The sequence below is a fragment of the Schistocerca gregaria genome, chromosome 7, assembly GCF_023897955.1.
Source record: "Schistocerca gregaria isolate iqSchGreg1 chromosome 7, iqSchGreg1.2, whole genome shotgun sequence".
NCBI lineage: Eukaryota > Metazoa > Arthropoda > Insecta > Orthoptera > Acrididae > Schistocerca > Schistocerca gregaria.
In genome coordinates, this window is record NC_064926.1 from 480,101,042 (window position 1) to 480,124,298 (window position 23,257).

The 23,257-nt window shown below is 41.2% G+C and overlaps 1 protein-coding gene across 2 annotated transcripts in view; it reads right to left on the reverse strand.

The window, feature by feature from the left end:
- Positions 1–23,257, reverse strand: part of LOC126282259 (zinc transporter 1) — a 268,171-nt gene that overhangs the window by 154,982 nt on the left and 89,932 nt on the right. The window contains exon 2 of one of the 2 annotated variants that reach the window (XM_049981856.1): positions 12,237–12,270. The exons of the other annotated variant lie outside the window; for it this stretch is intronic. The gene's annotated coding sequence lies outside the window, so the exon portion shown is untranslated. The remainder of the gene's footprint in view (positions 1–12,236; positions 12,271–23,257) is intronic. 2 annotated transcript variants of the gene reach the window in all.

Consider the following 23,257-nt stretch of genomic DNA (forward strand, 5'->3'; position numbering starts at 1 on the left):
CAGAGCGACACGTGCACGCGTTCCGCAAGGCGACAGAACTCGTTTGAATCCGACGCTGTCCCTCTAGCGACAGAATGGCTGTATTTCGCCCATTGTGCCTCCCCGAAGCCACTATGCCACAGGACTCAACACCTGACACGTATCTTACCCACCTGCTCTCACCACGGACACCGCTAACTTTACAAATAAATAATTAACAGTCCTGTAGCAATCTAACTTCTTAGGGAAGATTTCGAGACCAGACCACTCGACTGGAATATGTCCACAGCTAGCACATCACACTCTGCCTTCAAATGGCCCCGAGCGTCTTTTGCCTGTTATCGCCACAAAGACGAAACAGGAATATAGTTCCACGTCAATAGCGAAATGGTCACCTGAAAAGCACCATATACATGTTACGACAGACAAAATTTATCCGCTTTAATTAAAACCTCTGAAACCCCGTCTCTTTCACTGAACGCCACGTCCATTTACCTACTTGGCTCTACATCCTAATTTGATGTATCTATCTAATCCCCCAACACTCGTCTAGAAAACTGGAACAGCTCAAACCGAAATTCACGTCTGCGTACGATTGACGGACTTTCGGGATTTCTCGGTTTTCCGTCCTGCAAAAATCTATCACGTCAGAAATACGCTACGGAAGCGCAATATCCGCCCCCAGATGGCATACGAATCCTGCTCCACATGGGCCGCCGGCCGACTCTTCGATCTCATGGACTCCCGAAACGCTCCAAATACAGTCCTGTCAGTCAATCAGAATTATGGGCAGAACAGAGACATTTTCCCTGTCAATACCCTGCTACCGCTAATTGAGTTTGTCAGGTGCTGCTTCCACCCAGGCCATGTGCAAGTTTCTCTGTTAAGAGTGTTGCAAATGATCGCCAGTCGTGGGAAAATTACTCGCCCTTAGAACCAGCCTAGTCGGGTCCAACCACTAAACAGGAGGAGGATTGGATGCCACAGCAACAAGAATCTGGAGCTGGTGATCACAACACCGAACAGTTATAGCATACACGCGCGGCCAGGAAATACACAAAAAATAAAAAAGTGACGCACCACGAAGGGATTATCCGAATAGGACGGAAATCGGTAGATGTGATGTGTACCTAGAAGGAAACAAATAACTACAACCTCAGAAAAACTGGATGATTTATTCAAGAGAAAGAGCTTCACAAATTGAGCAAATCCACGTCTGGCCCTTATGGAAGTAGTTATTCTTCTTGGCGTTGATTGATAGATTTCACGCATGTCCTTCTGAAGTATATCGTGCGAAATTCTGTCGAACTGGCGCGTTAGATCATCACAAAGCAGAGATGGACCTCTATTGTTCCTGATCTGTATTAACGACATAGGAGACAATTTGAGTAGCCGTCTTAGATTGTTTGCAGATGATGCTGTCATTTACCGTCTTGTATAGTCATCAGATGATGAAAACGACTTGCAAAATGATTTAGATGAGATATCTGTATGGTGCGAAAAGCGGCAATTGACCCTGAATGAAGAAAAGTGCGAAGTTATTCATATGAGTACTAAAAGAGATCAGCTAAGTTTCGATTACGTGATAAGTCACACAAATCTGAAGGCTGTAAATTCAACTAAATACGTAGGGATTACAAATAAACCGAAGTGGAACGATCACATAGATAATATTGTGGGTAGAGCAAACCAAAGACAGCGATTCATTGGCAGAACACTTAGAAGGCGCAACAGGTCTACCAAAGAGACTGCTTACACTACGCTTGTCCGCCCTATTCTGGAGTACTACTGTGCGGTGTGGGATCCGCATCAGGTGTGACTGACGGATGACATTGAAAAAGTACAAAGAAGGGCAACTCGTTTTGTATTATCGCGAAATAGGGGAGACAGTGTCACAGACATGATACGTGAATTTGAGTGGCGATCATTAAAACAAAGGCGTTTTTCGTTGCAACGGGATCTACTCATGAAATTTCAATCACCAGTTCCCCCCCCCCGATTGCGAAAACATTCTGTTCGCGCCCACCTACTACGGAGAAATGATCATCACGGTAAAGGAAGGGAGATCAGGGCTCGCACGGAAAAATTTAAGTGCTCGTTTTTCCGCGGGCTGTTCGAGAGTGGAACGATAGAGAGACAGCATGAAGGTGGTTCACTGAACCCTCTGCCAGGCTCTTTATTGTGAGTAGCAGAGTAATCACGTAGATGTACATGTTGGAAGGCCGTGCCCATGATGCTCCAGACGTTCTCAATTGGAGAGATCCGACGACCTTGATGGCCAAGGTAGGGATTAGCAAGCACGAAGAGGGGCAGGTGAAAGGCTCGCCGTGTGCAGGCGGTCATTATCTTGCTAAGCCCAAGATGGTTAGCTATTGGGGGGGGGGGGGGGCAACAAAACGGGGAGTAAAATATCGTCGACTACCGCTGCGTTGTAAGGGTGCCGCGGATGCAGACCACGAGTCCTGGTTGTCGGACCGTTCGGCGGGCGACAGTCAGGTTGGTATCCCACCGCGGTCCGGGGCGCCTCCAGACACAACAACACTATACTTCAACAGAACAAATGGTCCTGCTAATGGAAGAGCCACGTGAAACATTATTATACGGAGAACCGTGCATATGCCATAATGTTACCCCTTTTACAGGATTTGACAGTGATTTATGAGTAATGGAAATGGCAATCAGACTATTAGTCCCTTCTCCTAAGAGTTTTCTAGCTGTTAGAAAGAAACGCAGTAGAAATGGAACAGTACAAAATCTAGGACATTTCTGTACTGATGGATTTACCGTTACCAGCCTATCTGGGCAAAAAATAAAAAAAATAAAGCGTTAAGTTTCCGAAAATCAGAAGTAAATTCGCCCTACTTACCTGCTATTCCGTAACATTACTTCGCAAATAAATAATTCTTTGAGGAAAGCGGTTTTGTGTTCATCACTCTTTTAACTTTGTCATTCAATATTTATATGCAATCATACTTTAGTATTACTGAGCGAAATTATTGAATTCCATGCATAACTGAAAGCATTTTATCAAAATTTATTTACTCAGTTTCACTTTAAAAAATTTGTTCACAACAATTATTTTCAAACATTTATTCAAAGATGAAAATTAGTGCTTGTAGACACTGAATGAAGCACTTCCAATGTTTGTAAAACAGGTTTACTCGAAATAATGGAACACTAGGAAAGTGCCCCATATATTCGTAGGTGAATGATTAGTATAATTAACAGGGTGAACCAATTTTTTGTTTTAAAACAATAATTATTAAAAACATTAATTCTGAATTGATGGTTCACGATTCTACAATTCTAATTATACTGTTCGTAAACTGTTGGCCGTAGGCGTTGGTTGTGGCGGATAGTAATGGCGGCTACACTACCCATGGCGTACAAGTTTCTTGAAGTATGGAATAATTAATCCTTCTTGGCGTCGTTTTAACGTCCATTGCCTAGCCCAACAACTTGTACCAGGGCTGAAATAATTCATCAATCGTCATCCGAGGATATTTTGCAACAATTTCCAGGTGGGGCATCGCCTGCTCTTTCCGAGTTCTGTCTTTCACTTCTTCCGACAGACTGTGTGTTCTCGTTCCCGTTCGCTCTTGAAGTAGTTCGCCAAAAACCCGAGCCACCTTCTAAGCTTCCCACAGTAACTTCCGAAAAGTACAAAAGAACTCCATCTTTTACATAAGACATATCCTACACACTGCCCCAGCCGTGTACCATTTTATACAAATGACAGCTCGCACAAACATATAAAATTACACACACAAACATTTTCATTTCATCAATCCGCGATGAAATACTATTTAGTAAATTACACATTGACATATTTCTTTACATGAGTTACAAATATACTTCAGCAAACCGCTGTAACATCGCATATATCACACTTTACAAATAGCCTTTGCTTATCACAGATACGTTGCGATAAAATTTAAAGGTTTATAAATTTAGATGACTGACTGAACAATACTGTTATAAAACGTCTTCGCTGGTCATCGTGGCTCAGTTCGAAGCGGGTGTCATTACTGAAGACGACTCTATTCCAGTCAATGAGATTCCAGGCCGAAGGCGTTTCTGGAGACGCCCCAAACAGCAGTGGAGTACCATTCCTTTTCATAGCAGGACACCTCTGCCTGTCATTCGCCGCACCCTTACAGCACAGCGGTATGTCGACGCTATTGTAAGCTCCATTTTGTTGTCCTTCATGGCGAGCCATTCTGGGCTTACATTTCAACAAGACAATGCACGCCCGCATACGGAGCGAGTTTTTACTGCTTGTCTTCCCTACCTTGGCCAGCAAGGACATAAGGACATCCGAATTTTAATCATTTGTTTGTCTGTACACATATATCACATCTAACAATTTCCGTCCCATTCGGATAATTCCTTCGTGGAGCCACTTCTTTTTTCTTGAAATGTAAATTACTTTTGTTCTGCTATTCACTTTTTGGCTCTACATCTGCTTACAACTACCAAACGGCGAATAATGCACTTCTTAAGAAAATTAATGAAATAAGGATGATCCTTACAAGGGAACCTCCCCATCCCAACCCCTCAGATTTAGTTATAAGTTGGCACAGTGGATAGGCCTTGAAAACTGAACACAGATCAATCGAGAAAACAGGAAGAAGTTGTGTGGAACTATGAAAAAAATAAGCAAAATATACAAACTGAGTAGTCCATGTGCAAGATAGGCAACATCAAGGATAGTGTGAGCTCAGGAGCGCCGTGTTTAGCGTGAGCAGCTGCGAAACGAGAGGTCCTTGGTTCAAGTCTTCCCTCGAGTGAAAAGTTTAATTTTTTTTATTTTCAGACAGTTCAGGCACTCTCATATAATCAACTTCGCTCTCCAAAATTCCAGGACATGTTCAGATTTGCTTGGACATATGCAGCATTTGACGGTTTGAAAACGTTAAAAACATATGTTTTGACAGAGCACAGGAAAACTATGCGACTGTGAAACTGTTGGATTCATTTGTTGCAGTTTATGTGACAAACTCCTATGTTTTCATCACTCTTTTGGGAGTGATTATCACATCCACAAGAAAACCTAAATCGGGCAAGGTAGAAGAATCTTTTTACCCATTCGCCAAGTGTACAAGTTAGGTGGGTCGACTACATATTCCTGTCATGTGATGCACATACCGTCACCAGTGTCGTATAGAATATATCAGACGTTTTTTCCTGTGGAGCAATCGGTTGGCCTATGACCTTACGATCAAATGTTTTCGGTTCCCATTGGAGAGGCACGTCCTTTCGCCTACTAATCGCACGGTTTTGCGGTGCGGTCGCAAAACACAGACACTAAACTTATTACAGTGAACAGAGACGTCAATGAACGAACGGACAGATCATAACTGCGAAAATAAAGAAATTAGACTGTTCACTCGAGGGAGGACTTGAACCAAGGGCCTCTCGTTCCACAGCTGCTCACGCTAACCACGGGACCACGGCGCTCCTGATCTCTTACTGTCCTTGATGTTGCTTATCTTGCACATAGACTACTCAGATTGTATATTTTGCTTATTTTTTTCATAGTTCCACAAAACTTCTTCCTGTTTTCTCGATTGATCCGTGTTCAGTTTTTCAAGGCCTATCCACTGTGCCAACTTATAACTAAATCTGAGGGGGGTGCGATTGGGAGGTTCCCTTGTTATCATATAGCCTACAGCATATTTTTATTAAAAAAAATCTAAATACTTATCACAATAACGGCAGTACTTGTAACATTCATCTGAATAGTTGTTAAACGCTTTGAAACTATGAAATAGTTCTGTTAAGAGTTCACACTGTTCCGATACCATCAGTGAAAATCTTCAAATCACTGGCATTAGCAAGCAGACCGTGTACAGCATACTGCGAGTGGACGTTCAACCTATTTATGAAACAAAGTATGGTAAAAATAGATCGTTGAGTGAAGGACAGCAGCAAGCAGGAATCGCGACGGAGCAGAACAAAGAGTTGAAGGCGGGCGCTACAAAAGCGACGCCAGGACAAAGGCGTCCACAGCGAGACCACCGCACAATGAAAACGCGATAACTGCCCGTCTGCTGCCTCGCTCCACACAGCTTCTCCTGTTCGTTACACCTAACAAACTGGCACCACTAAATTTCCACACATCTCTGGTGAACAAACCTTCCAAACGTCATCCTTACTCTCACGAAAAAGTTATCAGATCTGGCAGTTTTTGACGAGTACTACAGAAACACGCTACATAGCTAATGCGTTACTTGTTTTATCCATCATACGCACAATAATTCGTTACAATTTGACATCATGACTTAACTCATTGTGCGGCGAGTGTGGTCAACAGCTCACCCGTAAATGCCGTTGCTAAAATAAGCACATCGGACAAAAAATTACTTAAGACCCCCCCCCCCCCCCCCCTACGTTTACCACCTTGGCTGCCCTAATCTCCCCCCTGCAATGGGTCTGGGGCTGTCTTCCCAGGCAACTCGCAAGCACCACGTAAAAAAGTGTTTTTCTTTTTCGAATGAAACGGCTTTTCTTTTAATGGTCCACGCCATCTTTAGCGTCATGCTTTGCATGTATCACAAATTCACTCTGACCTTATTATCCGACAGCCTATGTCTTCGCTACTCAGCTGCGGGTCTAGAATCTTTAATAAACCTATGGAAATTTTCATATTAAGAATTTCAGCTCAATATGTATGCGATCGACTCGTAACAGCAGCCATTGTAGTCTAAATTTCCCCCTCAGCCTGAATCTGCGATTAGATTTTAAATTGCGTTTTGCATTTGAATTCTCACTTTCTATTGGCTGGATGCTCTTTTCTGTCGCTGCGCGCAATGTACTTTTGCGAAGTATCCGACTCAAAATATCCTTTTCCAATGTTTGCTCCGCTTGAAACCAACTATCAATAACAAGACGTGACAATCGTCTCTGGTCGCAGTCGTTCCACGACCACTGTTCTTACGTCGTGATCCATGTTTACCATGTCCACTGTATACGATTCCTTGCAGACGCATTGGGCAGTACGCGTTCATACGCCAACAAATTAGACGACTTCGTTCACAGTGCTGTCATAAGCTCGTCCAAACACTACAGCATCTTTCTATGCAATTTCATCACGTCTCGTCGTCGACCCACCTTACTACTTTTGTTTCCACGCTACCGAGTGGCAGGTACACACCACTTTAGTGCGTCACCTAACTGTCTTACGTACCAGTTACTACACCATTTACAGCTCTCGAAAGCAACTAGTGTGCTCTTTAACGGGAACGCCACGTCGCCCATCCAGCGCTGCCTTGGTCTTCGTATGGAGCGTCTGGTGTTTAGTTTCCCCGCAAGTGCTTTCTTCACCTATATTTCTGATGGCAAACGGGCTATATGGCCTGCCCACTGGATTCTTTTGCTCTTCAGCTTCTGTAGTATTGCTGATTTTTGCATTAAACGGAAGAGTTCCTCATTCCTCCCCCTTCTCCATTCTCCTTTATCTAAGATTGATCCCCATATCTTCCTCATTACTCTTATTTTAAATACTAACAGTTTTTCCTTTTCTCGTTTAGTCATACTCCAGGTTTTCCGTGCTGTACATGACTGCTTGGAATATATATTTTTTCATTTAGTATTCGGCGACATTGATTTTGAGCTGAGAGTCTCCACGATGAATTAAATGCACTTCATTCCATTTTAATTACATATTTTTATTATATAAAATTTCTTATTGATACAATCACCATTTTTCTTCGCTCTCGTAATAGAAAAAGTTATCCGACGCATGAGAGAATTAAACGAGTGCACAAAACAACAACAACAACAACAAATAATAATAATAATAATAATAATAATAATAATAATAATAATAAGATAAAATAGCAAATTTCTGGCTAAAGAAGTTCACCTCAACACATTCACATCTAACTAAATTATTTAACAGTTACATTGCAGACCCATACACATTCCCTGATACACTTACACATGGAATAACTTATATGAAACCTAAAGATCAAGCAGACACAGCAAACCCAGCTAAATACCGCCCCATAACATGCCTACCAACAATATACAAAATATTTACTTCAGTCATTACACAGAAATTAATGACACATACAACACAGAACAAAATTATAAATGAAGAACAAAAAGGCTGTTGCAAAGGAGCACGAGGATGTAAAGCGCAACTGATAATAGATGCAGAGGTAACATATCAAGCTAAAACTAAACAAAGGTCGCTACACTACGCATACATTGATTACCGATATTGTACCCCGCTCATGGTTACTACAAATATTGGAAATATACAAAGTAGATCCTAAACCGATACAGTTCCTAAACATAGTAATGAAAAATTGGAAAACCACACTTAATATCCAAACAAATTCAAATAATATCACATCACAGCCAATGCAGATTAAGCGTGGAATATACCAAGGAGACTCAGTAAGTCCTTTCTGGTTCTGCCTTGCTCTGAACCCACTATCCAACATGCTAAATAATGCAAATTATGGATACAATATTACTGGAACATACCCACACAAAATCACACATTTGCTATACATGGACGATCTAAAACTACTGGCAGCAACGAATCAACAACTCAACCAATTACTAAAGATAACAGAAGTATTCAGCAATGATGTAAATATGGCTTTTGGAACAGACAAATTTAAGAAAAACAGCATAGTTAAGGGAAAAAACACTAAACAAGAAGATTACATATTGGATAACCACAGCGACTGCATAGAAGCGATGGATAAAACAGATGCCTATAAATATCTAGGATAGAGACAAAAAATAGGAATAGATAATACAAATATTAAAGAAGAACTAAAAGAAAAATATAGACAAAGACTAACAAAAATACTGAAAACAGAACTGACAGCAAGAAACAAAACAAAAGCTATAAATACTTATGCTATACCAATATTGACCTACTCATTTGGAATGGAGTAACACAGACCTAGAAGAACTCAATACACTTACACGATCACAATGCCACAAACATATGATACATCACATACATTCAGCAACAGAAAGATTCACATTAAGCAGAAAGGAAGGAGGAAGGGGATTTATCAACATAAAAAAGCTACATTATGAACAGGTAGACAATTTAAGAAAATTCTTTATAGAACGATCAGAAACTAGCAAAATACACAAAGCAATCACTCATATAAATACATCGGCTACACCACTGGAATTTCATAACCACTTCTACAACCCTTTAGATCACATAACATCAACAGATACGAAGAAAGTAAATTGGAAAAAGAAAACACTACATGGCAAGCACCTGTATCATCTAACACAGCCACACATTGATCAAGACGCATCCAACAAATGGCTAAGAAAAGGCAATATATACAGTGAGATGGAAGGATTCATGATTGCAATGCAGGATCAAACAATAAACACCAGATATTACAGCAAGCATATTATTAAAGATCCCAATACCACAACAGATAAATGCAGACTTTGCAAACAACAAATACAAACAGTAGATCACATCACAAGCGGATGTACAGTACTAGCAAATACAGAATACCCCAGAAGACATGAAAATGTAGCAAAAATAATACATCAACAGCTTGCCTTACAACATAAACTTATAAAACAACATGTTCCCGCATACAAGTATGCACCACAAATTGTACTGGAGAATGATGAATACAAATTATACTGGAACAGAACCATTATAACAGATAAAACAACACCACATAACAAACATGACATCATACCAATAAAAAGAAGAAATTAACACAACTAATCGAAATATCCATACCCAATACAACAAATATACAAAAGAAAACAGGAGAAAAAATTGAAAAATACATCCAACTGGCTGAGGAAGTCAACGATATGTGGCATCAGGATAAAGTTGACATGACACCAATTATACTATCAACTACAGGAGTCATACCACACAATATCCACCAGTACATCAATGCAATACAGCTACATCCAAACTTATATATACAACTACAGAAATCCGTAATTATTGATACATGTTAAATTACCCGAAAGTTCCTAAATGCAATATAACATATACCGTACAGTTAAAAGGAAGTCACGCTTGATCAAGGTCCGCGTCACTTTCTACTTCTGACCAGACATAACGTCTGAGATAAGAAAGAAATAATAATAATAACAACAATTGTTCTGTCCTAACCACAAGCGCAGGAACGCAAAAGAAGAGAGGGCGGTGAGACGACATCGGCCAATGGTGCGCTGATTACGACTGCACCACGATAGGTCAGGCCTCTAAGAGAAGCTAACGTAGCGACGCTTCTGCCAGCTTCGGCCGTTCAGTATCGGCTCAGTATTAGCACGGCCTAGCAGAGTGTGCTACGATAGCAGTGACGTGCGAGCCATTTCAATTGTTTACATGAACATTGTGTATAGCAAAGGACACTTATTTAAATGCCGCCCATAGCTTGCGACCGCTTGTTGTAAATACAAGTTAAGTATTCTCATCTTCTTATTTGTAATAAATAACTATTAATGTGGTTTTGCTTGAACGGTTGTATAACATTCCGAGAATGCAGCATCCTTAAGGCACCTTGTACGAGACGAGTGGGGAGGACTCCACATTTGGCGACGAGTATACGCCGAACCCCGTGCCTCTGACGGCCACGGAATTTTCGTTTCTATTGTGCTGGCGCCTTAATTCTCTCTTATCTTTATTTTGCAGGGGATTTTCTTTGCTTTGCCAGTTTCTTGTCGTTTTTGCTGATCAGTGTTTTCAGGTGGGCGTTGCAGAAATTTTCATTGCTTGTCTCCTAATTTTACTAGCTCGCCTTGTCTTCCAACATGCTCAACTCACCTGTCCCGCCCCTGTTCAGGCGCTGCAGCCGCAAGCGTTAGATGCCACACAGCTAATGCAGATGTTTCAGTTCCAGACACAACAAATCACCACCTTACTCAACACGGCGCAGCAGCTACGGGCCAACGCTGCGCGCCCGACGGAACAAGCACCGCCTACTACTGTACCACCTTTTCGACACTTCCATGAACAAGAAGAGGAATGGCTCAAGTGGTTGTCCCAGTTCGAAGTCCATGCCCTTGCTCACAATGTACCACGTACTGTGAAACTTCCCTACCTAATACCAACAGTAGGAAGTGCAGCGTTTAGGCTCCTAAAAAAGTTTTTCCCTAAAGCCACTCAGAATGAACTTAGTTACGAAAAGGTGATACAGTCGTTAACTGACAATTACGACCAACAAGTGAATGTGGTAACAGCTCGGTATCAATTCTATAATTTCACAAAGCGGTCAGGACAAATTTAACACTAGTGGGTAACAGATTTGCAGGGTATGACAAGGAAATACAAATTCAAATGTGCTTACGGTGCTTTATACTCAGATATTATGTTGCATGGTGCGATAGTGTACAATGTACCTGATAAACCCAGAACAGATTTTGAAACAGTCCAATCCATCATTTCAGCAGGTAGTGCAAATATCAGAAGAGTCTTATTCCGGTGCCTTATCAGCTTATACATTTGAGCAGCCAGCTATTTGCCCGGGTTGAGTCCCCTGCAGCCACAGCTTCCGGTCCGGCGATGCGCCCACACTCCTCCCTCCCCCGCCATAGTCGCACTCTATACACGACGATGGTCCGTCGCTTTGAGGGGGGGGGGGGTAATGTTCTGGCGTCGTAACCACTAGCGCCGGAACGAGGATGAAGAACGCAAGAAAAGAGCAGGCGGTGAGACGACGTCAGCCAATGGTGCGCTGATTATGACTGCACCAGGAAAGGAGCCGCCTTTACGAGAAGAGAATATAAGCGCCGCTCCTGCCAGCTTCGGTCGCTCAGTATCGACTCCATATTCAGACGGTATTAGCACGGCCTAGCAGAGTGTGCTACGATAGCAGTGACGTGCGATCCATTTCAATTGTTTACATGAACATTGTATATAGCAAAGGACCCTTATTTAAATGCCGCCCATAGCTTGCGACCACTTGTTGTAAATACAAGTTAAGTATTCTCATCTTCTTATTTGTAATAACTATTAATAAGATTTTGCTTTAATTATTGTATAGCATTCCGAGAACGCAGCATCCTTTAGGCACCCTATACGAGACGAGAGGGTGGGCAGGATTCCACAATAATAATAATAAATCTAATTTGCCTTACACTGTCAACATACTTTTACAAGACAATAAAAATTGTAACTCTCATGAGCAGTCAAACCTCTAGAAGGAACTGGGTTGCAATTAGATATTAAAAAAAAAAAAAAAAAAAAAAAAAAAAAAAAAAGAGAGAGAGAGAGAGAGATACGTTGTACTCACCAGAACTCCAAAATGTGATAACTTAAAGGTCAAGCTGAAAAATACAAATAATGAAATCAATTAAAATATATGGGAGCTATTATTTTATTCATAGATGTTAGTTTTCAGCAACAGTAGTAAATATTTCAGAATAAAATTCACTCATTAGTCGCACAGAAATTTTTATTAGTTAACAAATTGTCATCGTCAGAAGCCTACACAATAACGGATATTATAAATCTTGAGACCTGGGCTATAAATTTATCTAAAGTATAAGAAGTGTATTACAAACACTTATTATTGGTTTAGCATATTTTAATAATTCCTTCCCAGAGTAATATGTCCAAAAACATACATATTGTTTATAATTGTGAACAAGATTTACAGATGCAATGAGTAAATCATATCTACGAGGTACGTCCACAATGTAAGTTCCGTTTGGTTATATAAAACAAACGTGTACAGATACATAAAAAATATTTATTGTACAAAAATCTAAAACTGTTTAAACCACTTTTCCATATAGCTTCCGAAATTTTGTAGGCACTTGTCATAGCGTGGCACAAGTTTTTGTCTGCCTTCTTCATAGAAGATTTTCGCCTGTGTATCCAACCATGTGGTAACATGTTCTTTCAGCTCGTCATCATCGTTGAAGTGTTGACCACTAAGGACAGATTTTAGGTGTAAGAAGAGATGAAAGTCGCTAGCAGCGAGGTCCGGGTTGTAAGGAGGACTATCAAACTCGACCCAGTGAAATTCCCATAAGAGTTGTTTGGTCACATTCGCCGTGTGAGGTCGGGCATTATCGTGAAGAAGAAGAAAAAGAAGAAGAAGAAGAGGAACAAAAAACCACCTTTCGATAGTAGTCGGCGCTTGTTCTGTCCGTAAACCTCACAGATATGCCGATGAAATTCCTTTCATTAACTTTCTTTGCATTTAGAAAACAAATCACAGATCTGATTTCACACACAGCGGCATTTTCAATTACGACCTACATTATAAGGAATCACTACAAAGCACACGTCGGCAGCAGTGATCTGAAAATGGCGTACATGTCGTCTCCTTGAGTCAGAGTAACTGCCGTGCATGCTCCGAGCGGCGATCGTAGTGTTGCCGCCGATAGACACAGTAACGGAACTTACTTTGTGGACGACCCTCGTATTTACATGTAAAGCTGTTGTGCCAGCACCAAGTAACATACATAAAATCGTATCAAAAGTGTAACTGAGGCACATAAAGAAGTTACAAGTATAATACGCATGCATAACGTGGCACATAGTTCTAATACATAAAAGGAATGGGCTAATTTTTATAATTTATGAGAGATGCTAACAATCAAAATAGTGTCTAAGTTTCAATGCAAGCTGATCTGTCAACAAATCAGGTGGAATATTTATATACTTCAAATTCTTCTAGAAGTTTCATTTTGTAGCTCTTGCCGACATTATGCAAAATTTCCATGTCAAGCAAGACCAGAGGAGGAAGTATGTGTTTCTCGATTTTGAGATGTTCTGCAAAAGTTGATTATCTGAATTCTCATTTATTTTGTTGAGAAAGTGTTCACGAGATCGCGTCTTAGATGGTCTCGCTGTCTGATCTATGTGACATATGTCACATTGTCTTGTATGTACCACAGTTTCGAGAAACTGGTCAGTTGGAGGCTTCTCATTGTGCATAAAGGGCAACCTGGTGACATTATTGATGGCAAAGGACATAATGATGAAAAATTTTTTTTTAATTAGCTATACAATGAGAAATGTTACCCAGAAATGGGACTGTACTGTATTCTTAACAATAGGGCCATTTTTGGGTGCAGAGGAATTTATGTTCTCACTGATTTAATTTTTATAAAGTTGATACCAAGTTATAATTTTAAATTATTAAGTTCAGTAGCAATAATAGAAGGGGTTGCGGGCAGCTCAATAACACCGTCCATCGTAACGAGAAAGAACGGCAGTATGTGTTTGAAGAGGTGACAAGGAGACATCAATGCTGTAAGTAGTGGTGGATTTCCTGTAAATGTCGAAGCTAATTTTACCGTCTATCAAACACTTTTTTCAAGTCCACAAAACTAAGTTCATTATGTTGATTTTCTTTTCATATGTAAGTTTAGTTTTAGGGTGGAAGCAGTACGATAAGTCAGTGATTTGACATCATCCACATCTCCCTGTAATACAATGATGGTAACAACAACATATCGTCTGCAGAAAGAAATACTACTGGCTACAATAGGATCGGATCAAGCCGATTCCTTTTATATATTGGAACTATATGCCACGTTCTTTCAAATGTATTATACGTATAATTTTGCTAATATTTCCTAGTTATATTTTTTCCAAGCTTTTATATATGTTCCTCGCTGATGGCACAACAGACTGACATGTACATAGATGTGATTCACTAAGTGTATCTGTCAATCTATGTTTACAATAACCACATACTATATGTATGCTTCTGGAAATACTGTGGTCTTATACTTCTGTGAAGAAGATACTGACATCTGCTAAACTACTACTAAGTAAGTTTCTGTAATAAACTTCTTACACTTTGCATAACCTATGTCTAAAGACTTATAACATCCCAAATTTTATAGACTTGTGAAGATGACAAATTAATTTGTCAAAACTGGTAATGTCAAGTAAAAATATCTTTGCCACTAACGACTGAATTTTATTCTAAAATATATAGGAATCTTGTTCAATTCAGCGAACAATGTGACAAACTAAATTAAAATTCAAAACGCAAATAAAACTTATTATGCTGGGTCAAATAGCTTAATAAGTAGAAATATTTCTAGGAAAGGCGAGCTACGAGTCTGTAACTGACTTCTATTACCAGTTTTAGCATATGCACGTAGATCCTGGGAGTCTGGCGAAAAATAAGATGAAGTATTAAAGCTTTACACATGGCTGCGTTGTCAGCGACCGTTACAAAGCAAAATTAAAACAATTGCAGCCTTCATTTTCGCGACCGAGGGCTTCAATTGTTTTAATTTTAAGGTGAAGTATCCCTAAGTATATTTGAGAAGAAAACACTACATACAATTTTGGGAGCAATGAAGACCTCCATCCGTGGAGAACAGCGAATCTGAAAAAAATTAAAAACTGAACTATCTGACCAATTAAAAGATACTGACACTGTAGCAAAAATGGAAGCTGAAATAAAAATGTGAACTGTTGGCTTAACGAGATTCATAAATATTGTAGCAGAAGACTCTCTAGAAAAATCACGACTACTGCCAACGTTCGGGAATATGGATGATTTAGTAGTAGACCTAATTTTTTTTTCAAAATTACTGATCGTCGACACAAGAGACACTAATGTAAAGATAGCGATGTTTGGAAAAACACTGTGCAGTAGCAGCAAAGAACTTACATTCCTTTTTAATTACTTTATACCGGTGCCTTTATGGGCACATTCGAAGAACAAATGACAGCAAAATAGATTAAACGCCTCTTTAACATCTTTGACTCGAAACCGAAGGCAAGACCACCCAGGACTATTAACGTCAAAAAGATATGGGGTAGATGAACAAATTTTGTAAATTTGTGATAAGGTCTTATGGGACCAAACTGCTTAGGTCATCGGTCCCTAAGCTTACACACTACGTAAAATAACATACGCTATGAACAAGCACACGCACACACACACACACACACACACACACACAGGCGCTCGCGCGGGCCCGTGGGAGGACTCCAACCTCTGACGTGACAAGACGCCCTAGACTGCGCGGCGTATACGAACAACTTATGCCAAAAAATGGTAGGGCGAACGCCTTGCAAGACGGTGAACTGATGAGAAACATATTACTTAACGAAGTAGCAACAGTAATAATAATAATAATAAGAGAACAACAGTCAGAATGATTGCACGCTTATCGTGGTCCTTAGACGGCCGGCTAACGAAACAAAACATTATAGTAACAAATAAAATCTCCACACACACACACACACACACACACACACACACACACACAGAGAGAAGAGAGAGAGAGAGAGAGAGAGAGAGAGAGAGAGAGAGAGAGAGAGAGACCTATCACTTAGGAAAAGTGATGTGCTATTCCCTCTATTTTTCTAACCGCCGAAAGATAGTCGTGGCCTTGAGTGAGCACCTGAACTAGTTCTTTCAGTAAGTGTTTGTTTTCGGGCAGCATACTGCGCGGGAAATTCTCTGTTCTTTTGCACATGTCATGAGAGCCAAAGGAGACGCAGCGTATCTGCAAGGCAGGAGAGAGGGGGGGGGGGGGGGGGGGGGAGGCTATGGGCATCAAGATTCCTGCGCTTAGAGGCACATACTGCGGGCTTTCACTAACTATGCACCCTCCGACTCATAAGTATTGAAATATTAAAAGTTTTAGCTGGTTTTGTTGTCTAGGGGCTGGGATTCGTAGTTGCCGCATTACCGGCCAAATACTGCTGAGTCTACAGTATACGATAAGAATACACACATGAATCGAATGGTCGCACGTTTCTATCACTCAGCAATGAAAGTAACATATAAATTTATAAATGAAAGATTCCAATTAAACAAAATCTGCACGTATTATCTTAAGGAGTTTAAAGGATGAGTACGATAGTAGAAGTACTTTTGAGAATGTGGTATATTTCTGCAAAACACTTATTGCTGTCGATGGTCCAGCAATTAAATAAAACATAAGTTGAATAACGGGGAAACAATAGATTCCTGCTTCACGTAATTAGTTATGAACAACAACATAGCTCGCGAGAAATTCACTTCTAAACGCACACTACGTCTTCACTGCAGAAGCCACGTAAATCACTCTAGAGCACAGGTCGGCACTCCGAAATATTTCTATGCTCCGCAACCACTCGCAAACTGCTCCACTGTCCAAGTCTTTCCGCCGACTGTGCGTCCGTTGCGCTGAACTGTCCGCGTCCAGCAATCACTCCCGCGTCCTGTGCCATCCTGTCCAGAACTCCCGCACTGCTTATAACAACCTCGTGTCCTCCGCGGAGATGATCGCTGTGATTGGCTAAAGCGCTCCCGCCCTGTCTTCAAGCCAACCCACTCACAAACATAATGAAACATACGAATTACTGGAGTTATATTTAAATACTTGAAATTAAATAAATATTCCTTCGGCTGGACCATAAACACGCTCTAAAACACATTATTAAATACATAAACAAATTAAATTAAATATACATCAAAGGAAAGGCAACAAAAGGTAGGCCAGTAGCCTATGTGTCTCTGATTTCTACAACACAGGAAATATTTAACCAATTTCTTCATCAATAGTATACAGGGTGGTCCATTGATCGTGACCAGGCCAATTATCTCACGAAATAACCACCAAATGAAAAAACTACAAAGAACGAAACTCGTCTAGCTTGAAGGGGGAAACCAGATTGGCGCTATGGTTGGCCCGCTGGATGGCGCTGCCATAGGTCAAACGGATATCAACTGCGTTTTTTGAAATAGGAGCCCCCATTTTTATTACATATTCGTGTAGTACGTAAAGAAATATGAATGTTTTAGTTGGACCACTTTTTTCACTTTGTGGTAGATGAAACTGTAACAGTCACAAACATATGGTTCACAATTTTAGACTAACAGTTAGTAACAGGTGGTTTTTTTAAATTAAAATACAGAACGTAAGTACGTTTGAACATTTTATTTCGGTTGTTCCAATGTGATACATATACCTTTGTGGACGTTTCACTTCTGAGAACGCATGCTGTTACAGCGTGATTACCTGTAAATACCACAATAAAACAATATATGCTTAAAATGATGTCCGTCTTCTTCAATGCATTTGGCAATACGTGTAACGACATTCCTCTCAACAGCGAGTAGTTCGCCTTCCGTAATGTTCGCACATGTTTTGACAATGCGCTGACGCATGTTATCAAGCGTTGTCGGTGGATCACGATACCAAATATCCTTCAACTTTCCCCACAGAAAGAAATCTGGAGTCGTCAGATCCGGTGAACGTGCGGTCTGTGGTATGGTGCTTCGACGACAACTCCACCTGTCATGAAATATGCTACTCAATACCGCTTCAAACGCATGTCAGCTGTGTGCCGGACATCGCTCATGTTGGAAGTACATCGCCATTATGTTATTCAGTGAAACATCGGTAGAACATTACGTAGGAAATCAGCAACACTAAACCATTTCGATTGCTATCGATAAAATGGGGGCCAATTAGCAATCCTCCCATACTGCCGCACCATATATTAACCCGCCAAGGTCGCTGATGTTCCAATTGTCGCAGCCATCTTTGATTTTCCGTTTCCCCATAGTGCATATTATGCCGGTTTACGTTACCGCTGTTGGTGAATGACGCTTCGTCGCTAAATAGAACGCGTGCAAAAAAATCTGTCATCGTCCCGCAATTTCTCTTGTGCCCAGTGGCAGAACTGTACACGGCGTTCAATGTTCGCCCTGCAATTCCTGGTGCATAGAAATGTGGTACGGGTGCAATCGATGTTGATGTAGCATTCTCAACAACGAAGTTTTAGAGATTCCCGATTATCGCGCAATTTGTCTGCTACTGATGTGCGGAATAGCCGAGACAGCAGCTAAAACAACTACTTGGGCATCATCATTTGTTGCAGGTCGTGGTTGACGTTTCACATGTGGGTGAACACTTCCTGTTTCCTTAAATAACGTAACTATCCGGCCAACGGTCCTGACACTTGGATGATGTCGTCCAGGATACCGAGCAGCAGACATAGCACACGCCCGTTGGGCATTTTGATCACAATAGCCATACATCAACACAATATCGACCTTTTCCTTTTACGACGGGTAATGTATCACGAAACAAATACCGTCCACACTGGCAGAATGTTACGTGATACCACGTACTTATACGTTTGTGACTATTACAGCGGCATCCATCACAAAGCGAAAAAAGTGGTCCAACTAAAACATTCATATTTCTTTACGTACTACACGAATATGTAATAAAAAATGGGGGTTCCTATTTAAAAAGACTCAGTTGATATCCGTTTGACCTGTTGCAGCGCCATCTAGCGCGCCAACCATAGTGCCATCTGGTTTCCCCCTTCAAGCTAGACGAGTTTTGTTCTTTGTAGTTTTTTCGTTTGATGCTTATTTCGTGAGATATTTGGCCCGGTCACTATCAATGGACCACCCTATATAACGGATATAAACAAAGACATAGATGAATAAATATATTTACAAGCATGCTGCTACCGTTTTTTCGTGTAACTGTGGATTACTTATGGCCTGACGTGATCGATAGTAATCGGCCATTTTGACCTCTAATAACTCATGGACTATTTAAGTTACATACCTGTAATTCAAACCAATTTAGGCTTACACTAATAGCTTTCTGAAGAGACGTAGATCGACGAAATGGGATGAATCGTTTAGATTTTGGAAATTCGTTGCTGGGTGTTACTTTCATAATTTATCTTCAAATACTAAACTTTAAACTAATAAAGATATTTAAAATTACATTACACCATCAGAATCGTCGTGCAAATAATAGTAATGTACATGTTTCTTTTTAAGGTATCACGATTCATCTGGCTACTATTAAAATCTATACGAACTGTGAAATGTATGTCATTAAGGCTTCACATATTCCGCCATCTTTGGAACTCCCGGCGTGTCTCCTTCATCAGCGTAGCGTCACCGTGGAATTCCCAGCCACGCGGCTGGACCCCTCTCGCTTCGGCCAACGTCTGGCACCACGTGGTCGGCCCACCAAGCGACCTGTGTGGCCACTGCTTCCTCTGAACTTAGAATATTTTCAGGGCCGACAACTCGCCCGTTACCTCACACTACTCAACGGGGCAGTTATTCCGTGAAAACGCCGTGCTATCTTGGAGATTCCCTGTAGATCACGGATCCCCGCAGGACACGACAATTACACTACTGGCCATTAAAATTGCTACACCAAGGATAAATGCAGATGATAAACGGGTATTCATTGGACAAATATATTATACTAGAACTGACATGTGAATACATTTTCAAGCAATTTGGGTGCATAGATCCTGAGAAATCAGTACCCAGAGCAGTCAGAGCTTGGATGGCGTGTACAGGTACAGATGCCTATGCAGCTTCAACAGAATACCACAGTTCATCAAGAGTAGTGACTCGCGTATTGTCATGAGCCACTTGCTCGGCCACCATTGACCAGACGTTTTCAATTGGTGAGAGATCTGGGGAATATGCTGGCCAGGGCAGCAGTCGAACATTTTCTGTATCCAGAAAGGCTCGTGCAGGACCTGCAACATGCGGTCGTGCATTACCCTGCTGAAACGTAGGGTTTCGCAGGTATCGAATGAAGAGTAGAGCCACGGGTCTTAACATGTCTGAAATGTAACGTCCACTGTTCAAAGTGCCGTCAATGCGAACCAATGGCACGCCGGGTGATACGCCAGTATGGCGACGACGAATACACGCTTCCAATGTGCGTTCACCGCGATGTCGCCAAACACGGATGCGACCATCATGATTCTGTAAACAGAACCTGGATTCATCCGAAAATGACGTATTGCCATTCGCGCACCCAGGTTCGTCGTCGAGTACACCATCGTAGGCGCTCCTGTCTGTGATGCAGCGTCAAGAGTAACCGAAGCCATAGTCTCCGAGCTGATAGTCCATGCTGCTGCAAACGTCGTCGAACTGTTCGTGCAGATGGTTGTTGTCGAATGGTTGTTGTCTTGCAAACGTCCCCACGTGTTGACTCAGGAATCGAGACGTGGCTGCACGATCTGTTACGCCATGCGGATAAGATGCCTGTCATCTCGACTGTTAGTGATACGAGGCCGTTGGGATCCAGCACGGAGTTCCGTATTACCCTCCTGAACCCACCGATTCCATATTCTGCTAACAGTCATTGGATCTCGAACAACGCGAGCAGCAATGTCGCGATACGATAAACCGCAATCGCAATAGGCTACAATCCGACCTCTATCAAAGTCGTAAACGTGATGGGTTCTTACACGAGGCATCACAACAACGTTTCACCAGGCAACGCCGGTCAACTGCTGTCTCTGTATGAGAAATCGGTTGGAAACTTTACTCATGTCAGCGCGTTGTAGGTGTCGCCACCGGCGCCAACCTTGTGTGAATGGCTCTGAAAAGCTAATCATTTGCATATCACAGCATCTTCTACTGGTCGGTTAACTTTCGCGTCTGTGGCACGTCATCTTCGTGGTGTAGCAATTTTAATGGCCCGTAGTGTATTATGAAGTCATTTGTCAAGGGAAACATCGAGAGGACGTACAGAGTGCAAAAGACGAATCTGTATTGTGAACTTTGTTAAAGTCGTATGCTGTAGTAACATATAAAATGAAATGTATACTGTATAACGCAGGTGAAATACATGCGCAGTAAAGAAGCAGCTCGCGAATTTATTTCGTCTTAGCTGATGTCTGAGATTTGCAGATGTTACGGACTTTGCATCGAGAGGGAAGCCTGCCGCCGAAGATACTGCAATGCGATCAGGCAAGAACCAGCGATCACAAACACCTTGAAGCAGTCCACCTTCATACAACGCCTCAACAACAACAGGCACGTTACATTCGAAATACACACACACACACACACACACACACACACACACACACACATAGAGAGGGGGGGGGGGATATAATAATTGTCATGTTGTAAGATTTGACGATTTACATAGAATAACGAAACAGCTAAACTATTTCATGCCGTAACTAACTGACTGACCGATCACTGACAGAAAAAGAGACATGATAGTCCCATGCGAACGCATCAGAATTTTGCCTGGAAACTGAAAGAGACAAGGTGAGAAATAGCGGCTACAAATATGCGTTACATTCCTTGAGTCTGTCGTAGCGTGTGTCCTGGAGCGTCTACACGGATCCTCAACAAATTTCAACATTAGCGTTTTGAGTACCCGTTGCGCGCAGGTTTGCCAGATGAAACTGACAAAATTAGCGAACGAATTTGCCGAGCTCAGGAGACACTATCAGATTCTTAGCAACATTAAAAGTTACGTTCACTATTGCTCGTTACAGTTTTCAACAAATTTTTGTTATTTTTCATTTTTTGGAAAAAGTCACTGCATGTTACAAACTTAAAACTACAACTAATACATTATTTTGCTTTTACCAACACGACACTCAATTTGCTTCTAGTGTCGGACCATAAATAATTTACATTAATGAAGTCTCTTTCCACGAAGGAACCGGCGTTATCCTTTCGATAATTTTGCAGATCAATAAATAAGTGATATGACGGAAATTATAAAAAAATACCAAAGCTCTCATACGTCGCTACCGAACATGGAGCTAAAATACCGAACATTTTGGTAAAAAAGCGAAAACATGGCGTCCAGGCACGTAACAATGTAAAATTTTTCATACCAGATTGCAGTCACTGAGGATAGCAACGAATGCTTATTTTGTCTCGTTAGCTTCGAGGTCGCTGGACACTGAGCACTACCGCAACTGTGGGATGATGATAAGGGTTTATCTCCGCCTTTAGTCCTATCTGAACTATTTGGTATTTGACTACTCCCGCCTGGCACTATCGACTTCCACTGTGTTGTCATTTCCGCTACGCTAAGGCTTTTGCCCGTCAATTCTGTATGAAAGGCTTCACATCGCGAAAACTTCCCTCATTTCACGAAAAATACAAGGTGTCCATAAAGTCCCTTTACAACTTCAAAACTTTATTACAAGGCCAGTTGTTGAAATGTTATAAAAACTTTCTTTTGTTGTAATCACTGTTTACTGAAGTTTTTATATACAGGGTGGTCAATTGATCCTGACCGGGTCAAATATCTCACGAAATAAGCGTCAAACGAAAAAACTACAAAGAACGAAACTTGTCGTGCTTGAAGGGGGAAACCAGATGGCGCTGTGGTTGGCCCGCTAGATGGCGCTGCCATAGATCATACGGATATCAACTGAGTTTTTTGAAATAGGAACCCCCATTTTTTATTACATATTCGTGTAGTACGTAAAGAAATATGAATGTTTTAGTTGGAGCACTTTTTTAGCTTTGAGATAGATGGCGCTGTAATGGTCACAAACATATGGCTCACAATTTTAGACCAA